The 12,337-nt window shown below is 42.9% G+C and overlaps 1 protein-coding gene across 25 annotated transcripts in view; it reads right to left on the reverse strand.

The window, feature by feature from the left end:
- caska (calcium/calmodulin dependent serine protein kinase a) overlaps nt 1-12,337 on the reverse strand; it is a 151,412-nt gene that overhangs the window by 88,008 nt on the left and 51,067 nt on the right. The gene's annotated exons all lie outside the window — the stretch shown is intronic.

Here is a 12,337-nt window from a genome sequence, read left to right on the forward strand (position 1 = left end):
CCTGGGAGACTGTGATTCCCAGGAACTTGAAGGTCTCAACGGTTGACACCAGGCAGTTGGATAGTGTGAGGGGTAGCTGTGGTGATGGATGTTTCCTGAAGTCCACGATCATCTCAACTGTCTTGAGCGTGTTCAGCTCCAGGTTGTGACGGCTGCACCAGAGCTCCAGCTGCTCCACTTGTTGTCGGTACGCAGACTCATCGCCGTCTTTGATGAGACCGATGACCGTGGTATCGTCTGCGAACTTTATGAATTTGACAGCTGGGTGCGTTGAGGTGCAGTCGTTCGTGTAGAGAGAGAAGAGCAATGGAGAGAGGACGCATCCCTGCGGGGCTCCAGTGCTCGTGGTTCGTGTTGAGGATGATATATTTCCCAGTCTGACCTGTTGTGTCCGTCCTGTCAGGAAGCTGAGGGTCCACTGGCAGATCGTGGGGGACACACCAAGCTGGAGAAGTTTGGGGATGAGGAGTTCTGGGATAATGGTATTGAACGCAGAGCTGTAGTCCACAAACAGGATCCTTGCGTAGGTTCCTGTGTTGTCAAGGTAGTCGAGGATGTGGTGCAGTCCGATGTTGACTGCATCCTCCACAGACCTGTTTGCCCGGTAGGCGAACTGAAGAGGATCTAGCAGAGGTCCGGTGATGTTCTTTAGGTGGTTCAGCACGAGGCGTTCAAAGGACTTCATGACCACAGACGTCAGAGCGACAGGTCTATAGTCGTTCAATCCCGAGGTTGCTGGTTTCTTTGGAACTGGGACGATAGTAGACTGTTTGAAGCAGGATGGGACTTCACACTGCTCCAGGGATTTGTTGCAGATTTGTGTGAAGACCGGAGCCAGCTGGTGAGCGCAGACTCTCAGGCAGGAGGGGGACACTCTGTCAGGTCCTGCAGCTTTCTTGATCTTCTGCTGCTTGAAGAGCCGTCTAACGTCCAGTTCGTGGATCTGTAGGGCAGAGGGCGGAGATACGGTAGTTTCTGGTAATGGTGGGCAGACCGGGGAAATGGTGGTGTCCTTTTCAAATCGGCAAAAGTATGTATTTAACTCATCAGCCATACCATTGTTGTACACTGCTTGGAGGGAAGGTAAACGATAATTTGTTATTGCTTTCAGGCCATTCCACACCGATGCAGAGTCGTTAGCGGAGAACTGTTTGTTAAGCCTCTCCGCATAACGTTTCTTTGCGATGTTAATTTCCTTCGTCAGTCTGTTTCGGGCGAGTTTGTAAACTGCTCGATCGCCGCTTTTAAATGCGGATTCTTTCTCTTTCCTAAGCTGCCTGACTTTGGGAGTGAACCATGGCTTGTTGTTGTTGAATGAGCGGAAGGACTTTGTTGGTACACACATGTCCTCACAGAAACTGATGTATGATGTTACAGTGTCTGTGTATTCATCCAATGTGCCCGTTGAAGTTTCAAAGACGCTCCAATCAGTGCAGTCTAAGCATTCTTGTAGCGATAACTTTGCTTCATCTGTCCATGTTTTAACTGTCTTGACTACCGGTTTTACACATTTGAGTTTCTGTTTGTATGTGGGAATTAAGTGGATTAAATAGTGGTCAGAAAGACCCAATGCTGCATGCGCAACAGACCGGTATGCACCTTTGAGTGCTGTGTAACAATGATCTAGAATGTTTTCTCCTCTGGTGAAACAGTCAATATGCTGCTTATATTTGGGAAGTTCACGGTTTAAACGTGTTTGATTAAAATCGCCCAAAATGTTCAGGGGTGATTCTGGATATTTTAGCTCGAGATGGTTTACATGGTCCGCTAGCGTTTGTATACACGCGTTAGCATTAGCTTGTGGCGCGATGTACACGGCAACGAGAATAAAGGAAGCGAACTCACGTGGCGAGTAGAATGGCTTGCAGTTGAGAGACAGCGATTCCAAACCAGGGCTGCAGTGTGCGTCGAGCATCGTGACATCGGTGCACCATTCTTCGTTGATGTAGAAGCATAGTCCACCGCCTTTGGATTTCCCCGATTGCTCCGTGTCACGATCGGCCCGAAGGAGACGGAATCCGGGTAGGTGTAGCGCAGAATCCGGGTGGCGGTAACTGAGCCAGGTCTCAGTGAAGCACAGCGCAGCAGAGCGGGCAAACGTTTTATTGGTCTTTGTGAGAAGCAGAAGTTCGTCCATCTTGTTTGGTAGTGAGCGTAGATTAGCAAGGTGGATCGATGGGAGCGGCGTTCGAAATCCACGCTGCCGTAGCTTGACGAGCACGCCGGCTCGCTTCCCCCTCCTACGGCGGCGTCTCAAAGCTCCGTACAGAGCTGCTACGCCACTCGGGAGCAGCCCCGAAAAACCTTGTAGATTTTGGTGTGTCGGTGAAAATAGTCCAAGAGTGGATTCCCCAATGCTCAGTAACTCTTCCCTTGTGTAACTGAGTCGCGTAGGATCGCAAAAAACAAATGAAAATGACAAAACCAGGAACAATACTAGGGAGCGTGTGACCGAGGCTGCCATCCGCGGCGCCATCTTGGAGTCAATGTAGATACAGTATACTTACTGAAGTAAAATATATATTATGAGACCGGTCGGCTTCTCTCCCACCAGTCTTGGTAACTTTCCTGAGCAAACCCTGTCTTGGTAAACATTTTCACAGACATCTGAGCCCGATTGTCTTGAGATAAGTTTAATCAAGAGATCACATTAACAGAGCCTGCCTGACAAAATGAAGTATGACAAAAGATCTCAAAAAGCCCCAACCAAACGACAAAATACAAAGAAAATCAATAACAGATGAGAAATAATGTAACTGACATCTATTAGTGTGGAAAGGTTTACATAGACATCTCTAAAGACTCCAGCGAAGCATGATGGCAGCCATTATCCACAAATGGAGACAATATGGAGCAGTAGTGAACCTTTCCAAGGAGTGATGAGTATCAAAAATGACCGCAACATCAGAGCTACGACTCAGGCAGGAGGTACCAAATGGAATCCAGGACAACATCTCAAGAACTGTTGTGTGAATTTGAATGTGAGTGGTTGTTTGACTGTATGTACACTACGAAAGACTAGTAACCAATTCAGGGTGGACTCTTTAAAAGTCAGCGACTGGATGTTCCAGTTACACACTGCCATAACTCTTTCCTCCCGAGCAGGCATTTTGCATGTCTTCCCTCACAGCCTACAGAGCCTGCAGCCTAGCTTTGTAGTGTGCTCCCTGAGTGGCTTCAGCAGGTAATTCATAACTAACATGTGTGTTCAAATAAACTGTTATAACTTCTTTATTTGTTGTTCAATCTTTATGAAACTTTCAGTACACTTTCATAACATATAATAGAATAAGATAAAGTTTTTTTTTTTGTGAAATTGATTGAAGTTTTAGAAAGTTATTGCAATGTTAATGAAGATTTTTTTTCCAAAACCTGCAAATTACAACAAGTCACATATGCATGAAATAAACCTAGAATGCATTTAAAATAATTCAGGATGTTTTCATTTGTGGTATGGCTTAAAACATGGAATGCATAGGTTCACCTTGCATTGCTCACAACCTGTTCTAGGCTCGCGACGAATTTTCTTCTTTGCACACTCCTTACATGTTCTCTTTTTATCCAATTCTACTGGCCAATGAAGGAGGGCAACAGTGTCATTCTCCTTCATGCATTCTCTTTTTCTTTTCCTTCTGTAATTGCCAAACAACTGATGAGGTAAGTTTGTCCTGAACTCTAACTGAGTCTTTTTTCGGCGGCGACCTGTTCTGGTTTTCACTTGATGGTTTGGAGAGAGTTTCATCAGTATAAATCCATTGCAAATACAAATATCCACTAGAAACCAGAACAGGTATTTCCACCATTTGAGTGATGTCCTGGAGATAGCGTATGAAGCACGTAGTTGATCAGCCCGAAAGTATTTGAATGGTGATAGAAGTTCATCAATGCAACAATCACGACTGTGTCAGATGCCAAAATGTCTTCATCAACATGGTCATCTATTTCATTCTCATCAGGATCTGGAAAGATATACAGTACATGGGTATTTTAGAAAAAAACATGTGGACCTCTGTTTCAATAATCATATTGAGAATGCAAAGCTATGAGGTACTGCTATGAGTGGAAAACGCACCATTCACTTACAATTATTCGCATCGGGTACCAAGTCAGGATCAACAATATCATCATGAAAATAGCGTTAGCGTTAAAATGTTCCGAATTCGGGACACTCCTTATTTTTAATATTTCTCGGTAAATAAACAAGTTAGCGTTAGTTTATGGATTCCAGTATCAAGGTAAACCTCTTATGAATAGCTCATAAAATAGGTACAACATATACTTACGTGGTATTTCATCCATGAGGAAAAATAGAAGGCGCTTTGAAGACGGAGGAGAGCACATTGTGTTGCGCATTAAGGAGTTGATGTCACTGTCGCTCTTAAAGGCAAAGCTGCATATAATCTGTTTTAAAGGGACATGTAACTTGTGCCGCATCAGTTTCAATCGGCACTTGAACTGCTACCTTTCATTTTCTCGATCTAGTAGCACAATCATCCGTAAAGGGTTAACATCTATTCACGGCCTGCCTGTAGTCGGCATCCGGCATTATTTGCTATCGCTTCAGCCCGACTGGAGGCGTGACTCGGGATACACGGAAGTAAAAACACAACGACTATAGTCGTTTGCCGGGAGGAATGAGTTAATGAGTGGCATCAGAAAATGGATTGATAGGTAGGATGAACCCTCGAGCCCCGCAATTGTTTCATTCCATATTAATTACCTTCAAATGGCATGACTTGGAGCCTTTATAGGTTAGTTCATATATGCTAATTTGAAAAGAAAGTCCTGTTAAAATTGCAGTCGTACATTCATAATAACAGATCGGTTTGAATGTGATGAGGTCCCCAGTGAATCACCGTCTGGCTCATGTCAGCGTATTCTGTTGCACGTATATGTGATCCACTTCTACTACGTTAATGGCGCTGCAGCCCCATTAGCGCCACACTATCATCCCACTGCTAAATCATTCATAAACTGTGAGGCTGTTGCTGGATCAAAGTTTGGCCATTAAGCAAGCATTGAAAGACAAGTGAAGACAAGGCCTTAATGGGCGTACAGCCTGCAGCCCTACTGTGATCTGTCAATTAGAAGAGTCGCTGAGGGCCCGCTAGCATGCAAGACGCTGTATTCCATAGAGAGTGCTAAACAATATGAGCTCTGTAATAATGTGCTGAGATTACAATTGGAGAATTGTGAAGGAAGGATTGAACATTGGCTGCGCAGGATTGAGGGGCGCTGGAGCCTGTCCAAGATGGTGTGGATAATGGATGCACATAGAACATGCGCGATATTTACAGGGCAGAATGCACCTAGCATTAGCAAAGACTGCTGGTACACTGAAGGTTAATTTTATATTGTAAATTTTTATATTACCTTCAATATTTCTAGGTAAGCACACAACAGCACACAGATAATATGCGGATATACTGTATACATGAAATGTGACATAGTTTAAGTATTTGCACAATGCAGAGGGGTTCATAATATTTACTGCATGCCTTTGCAAAAGACTTTACAGTTATCCTTCATTTTTTGCGGTCACATGGGACTGCCTTTGTTGCTTGGGTAAGATTATACCTAGAAGAAAATGAAGAAAGGTGGTGTGGGAATCTGACCAAAGACAGCAATGCATCAGGCTGCCATGGTGCATCTTGGTCAGCTACGCATACATTTACAGATAACTGAACTGCACGGAGGTGGCATCACTTGACTGTTAATAGATACATGTAGAAACCTGCCCACTGGGCCTGAAATAATTGCTGCTTGAAGTGTACATTTTACGTATTTTCAAAACTGTCATACCGTAGGCATAAATCAGTCTTTTTTGTGTGATTAGGATGCTGTGGAAATTCATAACATGTTTCTTTTGCATAATTGTTGATGGGAATGAAGCACAGGAATATTTTCCCAATTAATGAAGTGGTGTATTATGGGAAAAAACAGATGATTACCAGTTCAGTATTCTTCACTCGCTCGAATTTGTTGGCTCCAGGCCTCAACCATTTCCAGTCCAGCGCTGCATCATGGCCCAAGAAGAGGGAGTTCATTACAAATGATGCCAGTAATAAAGAGCTCGAGAGGGTTGCAAAGCTGTCATTGCAGTTCAAATCAACATGATTCAGAAGAGCAAGGGATAAAAAACGAAAACCGGTCATCTTATTTGCTTGAGTTCAGGGATGTCTTCCACAAGCACACAAAGTGGCTTTTTAAGCTGCAAACAAGTCACATTGGGGAATTCAGATGATCATCTCATCACCTGAAAGTGGCCGAGATGACCACACACTGTCAAGATGCGCCAAAAATGGCTCAGGAAACAGATGTGTGTCATGATCTGGTTGGCGACCAACGGGGGGTGCTGTCGGCCCCGCCTGCACCTGCACAGGTGCTGGTCGTCCCGATCAGATTGGCGACCAGCGGGTAGCGACGTCAGCCCTGCCGGCAGCCTCGCAGGTCCTGGTCGTTATAATCAATGACACTTAAAAGGACACCTGGCACGATCATCCGGTGCCGATTCATTGTTTGTTTGCTGTTTGTTTGCTGCATGCATTGTGTACGTGTTTGTTTAATCTTGGCGGACTTTTACACTTGGTTTTCTTTTGCTACTTTGTATTTTTTCCATTCAGATCATTTTGATGTTTTACATTTTGTTACTGCTGACCTTTATTTTAATACAATTTGTCAAACAACCTCCTGCTCCCTCCTGCCTGCTTTTTGGGATCCGAACCCGCCATCACCACCTCGCAAACCGTTGACAATGTGAAAGCATTTCTGTCCAACGCAAGGCTACCACTGCATTTATTAGTGAGACATGTTGTATAAGATTGTCTTTTGAAGCCGATATCCAATCCATCCTTCACGTGGTAAGTATGGCAGGATGAATTCAATATTGATATGACTTGCAATAGAGACGTGATCAATATCAACATACAGGAAAGTCTCATTCTATCGATATCGGTTATATTGATAGTAATGCTTGTCTGTGTAAGCTCTCAGTCGTACAGGAGTGGTCCATCGATGAGAAGGTTTCTTCAGCCGTCAACGGTACAAATTTGAAGGTTTCGGACGTTTCGCCTCGTATCCAAGAGGCTTCGTCAGCGAACTAAAGTCTGACTGGTCGTATCGGCCCTATTTATATATCCCTAATGTCCAGCCATGGCGGCGCCTGACACAGCTATGATAGGTCCCTACTCTCAGGTTGGGGGGAGCAGAGGACCACTCCCTGTGGCCCCACTGATTGTTCCTACATTCCTGACTAACGACTGGCCTATTTGCCCCACTCCAACCGGTATCACCTCATCAGCATTACAAATGTTGCCTAACCTGTTTTGCCTAAGCAGGCTATTGTATGAACGATCCAAATTGAACCTCACCCCACCAGACCGGTTTAATGAAGGATTTAGTTGTTTTATAAGAATCGCTTCTTTTACCTCCCTTTCAAACCATCTATGTTTTTTCGCTAAGATTTTAACCTCATTGCCGTCAAATGAGTGGTTGCTAGCTTTTAGGTGCAAATGTACTGCCGATTGAGGCCCACTTATATTATCCCTGCGATGTTGATAAAGTCTTTTTTTGAGAATTTGTTGAGTATCCCCAATGTACTGCTCTTTACAATTTTCATTCTTACAATGTATGGAATAAACTACATTACTTAGTTTTTCATTTGGTAGCCTATCTTTTGGTTGCACTAATTTTTGCCTTAACGTGTTTATCGGTTTGAAATAAGTAGGAATTTTGTGTTGCCAAATGACTCTTTGTAGTTTTTCAGAAACTCCTGCAATGTAAGGTACTGCTACTCCTTTCATTTTTGTATCTTGAGAATGATTGGTTTCATTCCCTATTCTTTCTTTCTGACATTTGTTGAATGACCACTGAGGGTACCCACAGTTAGTGAGTGCTCGCCTGATATGTTTAGACTCCTTTTCTCTATCTTCAACTAATACCAACTAGCATTGAACAACATTCAATACTATATAATATAGTAAAGGTCATAAATATTATTATGAATTTGATTGTGATTTTATATTTACCAGTTTAGCAGCTATTGCCCCTTCAAGGACAACCGACGCCACTGGACAAGTTGTGTCCATAATTTGTAAAATCACCTGAAATGACTTCTACTGAGCGTATTTTACAAAGATTCCACCGCATATAGCTATATTTTACGTTTTAAGACTATTCAGGAAGTCTTGTTTTTGAGTTGGTGACGATTCCTGACGTCACGTCATGGAGGGAACGCCCCTGACCGAGAAAGCGACACACGATGCATTTTGGGGAATTTGTTTGGTCTGAAAACAACTTCGTGTTGATCCGTGTTGATGGTGAAATTAGAAGGAAAACACAAATAATGTGATGGTGAATCGTTGTGTGTTGCACCAAGACTACTATTTGATACTAGTTGACACAAATTCCCAGCAGACAAATCAGCTCATTTCCAACGGAGCTTGGGCGCCATCGTGTGCATTTTCTGGGACGCTACATTGGAGTTCTGACGGCTGGAATTGATACGGAAGGACTTCTTTAATTGATTGCAAACATTCATGCTTTCCTCTTATGAACTATTTGAATGATATTCATAACTGGATGAGTAACAAGAAAGCATCTCCTCCGAATCTGAAGCCATTGTTTTGATTCTAGAGCAAGGCAAGACATCCTGGCGTGACGTCACAAACAAAGGGGCGGGACCTTCTCAAAAGCGCCATCTTCTAGGTCATTTTGAAGTAACGTTGGGACACTAACTCATTTTTATTGGTGTTTTGCATTTGACTAAAAATATCAGCCTGCGTGTTTTGGGTATTGTAGATGCTATAAAACGTTTTTCTGATGTCAGTTAGGAAACAAAAAAATGGTGTCGGTTGTCCTTGTCTCTATGAAATTACTGTAGTCCACGACTCACATGTGTCTGTGAGTTTGTGTGCTTGCGCTTGTGAATGAACGTGTGTAGTGGTGGTCAGCACACCATCCTGCCTGGTCATATTCTCCCGCCTCATATTGCAGTCTATAAAAGTTAATGATCACGGCAAGCTGGGGACTGTAATGCATGCTTGGGCTTCACCTTGCATGTGTCGCATTGCCTGCCCTTATTGCAGATGTGTGCATGTCGTGTCTCCCTCTCCCTCTCTCTCTCTCTCTCTCTCTCTCTCTCTCTCTCTCTCTCTCTCTCTCTCTCTCATTCAGTTCATGTGAGTCAGATAGAAGTTTCCTTGTCGTCTACTCGTGTTTCACACACACGTCAATGGGGAACCTTCTGATGTAACACTGCTCCCAAACTTCCACTATAAGCTTCGGGGATGTGAGTGTGTGTGTGCGTGTGAGTGTGTGCGTATGTGTGTGTGTGTGTGTGTGTGTGTGTGTGTGTGTGTGTGTGTGTGTGTGTGTGTGTGTGTGTGTGTGTGTGTGTATGCGTGCATGTGCGCGCGAATGTGTGCATGCCTGTGTGATTCACTGGGCCATGAAGATCATTTCACTCATCAATAATCACTAGCTGAAAAGACGTCCCGCACTTTTAATTCTCAACCCCATCCATAAAAAGAGAACAAGAAGACATAAAAGGACGTAATGAGAACGAGTGGGAGTCGACGGTCAACCGCTTCACCACTGTGGGGACACACGCTGCTGATTAAATACACCTATATGCATAACTGTCTTTATAGCGAATCTTTCTTAAATATGAGGGATCTAATCGAGATTCCCATGTGACAGGGAAAAATCTCCAAGACAGAGAGTGACTATCGAGAAAGCATTTTTAGAATGGTTTTACCCAACCACACCCCTTCAAACCAATTAAGACACATTGTGTACTTGTTCCTAATGGCCTGTTCTCACTCGCTTATTTGCACGGTTCTTAAAAAACTCACTGCATAATAATGTCCACTGAGAAACAAAGCAAGATAGTCAAACAGTGTATATTTCAAAGACTTCACATGGTCAGTACTTTTGGGGATGATCAATGACTTGAAATGAACCGATCTCCGACCTGGTCACATGACGGAGCAATATGCTTGATGGATATTCTGTATTGACACAATATGCAAAAATCTATAGCGAACATGCGGGTTCTACTTCAGTGCGTACACCAGCAAATGTTCTTTGATAGATTTTGAATGAGGTTACTACACAGCCAAATACATTAATATAATTGGACTGTATTAAGATCCTTGTTGCAGTGTAATTACAGTTTTATGATTGGCTGTGTAGAGTATGTGAGTGCTGAGGAAATCCCTCTTCCCAGTTGACGCTCCAGAAGGACGTGATGCGTAACAAAAAAGAATGGCGTGAATCAGTAATTACGTGTCAGCAGCTTCAGTAATGGCTAACTGAAGACCAAAGGATGTATGTCATCGTACTACAGTAGGTGTGAATTTATTTTACGACTGTTAGAGCGTCTGTGTTTTATACTATCCCGTTCAATGTTTGACTTAAACATACATTCCATACAAAATATAGCACTGAAGCAACTTACGAACAAATTCACCTTACGAATGACCGCTCGGGAACGGTTGTCGTTCGTAAGGTGGGGAGCGCCTTATTATAGTTCACTCATGAAGAATTCGGTCAACAAGCATATTAAGTGGTTGGGTTGCTTACCTCTAAAAAGTTAAGAATGACTACTTCATATCATTTCACATGCTATTTTCACATTAAACCACAAGAAAGAGCTCCATGGCTGTGTTGATAAATCAACGATGAGTCTGACTTGAACGACGTAGAATAGGAAGTGTCACATGCATCTTCTACCTCCGGAGTTGGTGGAGTTATTTAAATCCGATACCAAGGATTTAATTGGTTTTCGTGATTAGGGGTGACACTGAGGGATTGGTAATCTTGTTAGCATATTCTTTATATTATCATTTCCCGAATTGTGTGGACATACCAAGCACATGCGTCTTGTAATGTTAGCATATCATCCACTTGTTCAGCCTATTGTTCTCGATTTTATTTCCGATCAAGATTACATGTTTGTTTGTGGCGTTGGATTTCATCAAGTACATTTCCCCCCAAAATATACCTGAGTGAACCTGAAAAAAAAATGGTTTTTTTTTATTATGCGTTTCATGGCCGGTGCGACCTTTACTATGGAAATATTGAAAATCCAGAAAATATGGTACTTCAATTTAAGGTATTTTGAATATTCTGTGCCAGTCCTGTTTCTGACAAAACCAGTACAACTTGGCTCATGGTGGCTCAGCTGGCGGACCCCGCCTTATTTTATTGCTGCCGGGTTTTTTCTACCAATTGCCTTTAACTTTAAATACTAGAACCAGGCGAATTCACCTTTTCACTTTGGTAAGAAATCACTTATTGAAACCTAGAAACTGAGAGAGAATCAACAGACTGACTGGAAGACAACCCTGATGTTGAGACAGACACATTAAACTTGAGGATCGAGTTATTCTAAGAAGTGGGAAAGAGCTGTGCGTGGAGATGTCCCTCTGGAAATTCAGCACTACGAACAGATGTCTCAAGTGTACTCTATGCATGAACCAAAACACACCTTTTTAAAAACGTCGTAATTTTTTTGAATGAGACTCCAAGTGTGTTGTAAGTTCTCCTTTGTGTTTCTTTCTGTTTGAAGGCTTCTGTAAAATAAAAAGAACTTTTGGGTATAAAAATGCAACAATCAAGGCTATAAAATACAGTACATTCAAATGTGGGCCCGGAAGCTAGGTTGCGGATTAGCAGCCAACATCTCTTTGAATTTCAAAATTGTCTCCCTGGGTGAACCGCTATGTGCTGTTCACACAGCCATCACTTGAAATGTGGGTCATTGTCATGAACCACCACTATGGGACTTTGTTCCGATTATATTATTTATGCTAACATAAAGTATAATCGATCCTGGTGTGAGTAGCGTTGCTTCACGCGATTTGAGTTGAACCACTGTTTGAAATAGCATCTGCCCGGTGGCCCGGGGCGTACAACTTTTACATTGGGCAGACAACTTCCTCAAGAAAAAAAAACCCATTTTTTTCAAATCAAACCTTTGTTATATTTAATAAAGCAAAATCTATAAGCAAACCACTACAAGTCAAGTGGAGTCCTCTTTCTAAGCGGCTTTCAAAACTCAAGTACACTTTTCTGTCGTGGTGTAGTCCGCAGCAAGCAATAGGCTTCTGATTGGCTGCCGGCGCTTGTATGCAAATCAGAATTTTGCATACTCGGCAACGGCAGCCAATCAGAAGCCTGTTTCGTGCTTTGGCCGCTTAGAAAGAGTCCACATTGCTTTGAGCAGACAATGCAATGCAAACATTGCATTGTGCACCATGACAAAAAACGACAACTGGAGCAAAATCTTCAGCAAGGGATATTTACCATAAATTAAGCAAGGGAGCATTTGTGG

This window comes from Hippocampus bargibanti, linkage group LG08, assembly GCF_051943395.1.
Source record: "Hippocampus bargibanti isolate YZ-2025 linkage group LG08, ASM5194339v1, whole genome shotgun sequence".
Taxonomy (NCBI): Eukaryota; Metazoa; Chordata; class Actinopteri; order Syngnathiformes; family Syngnathidae; genus Hippocampus; species Hippocampus bargibanti.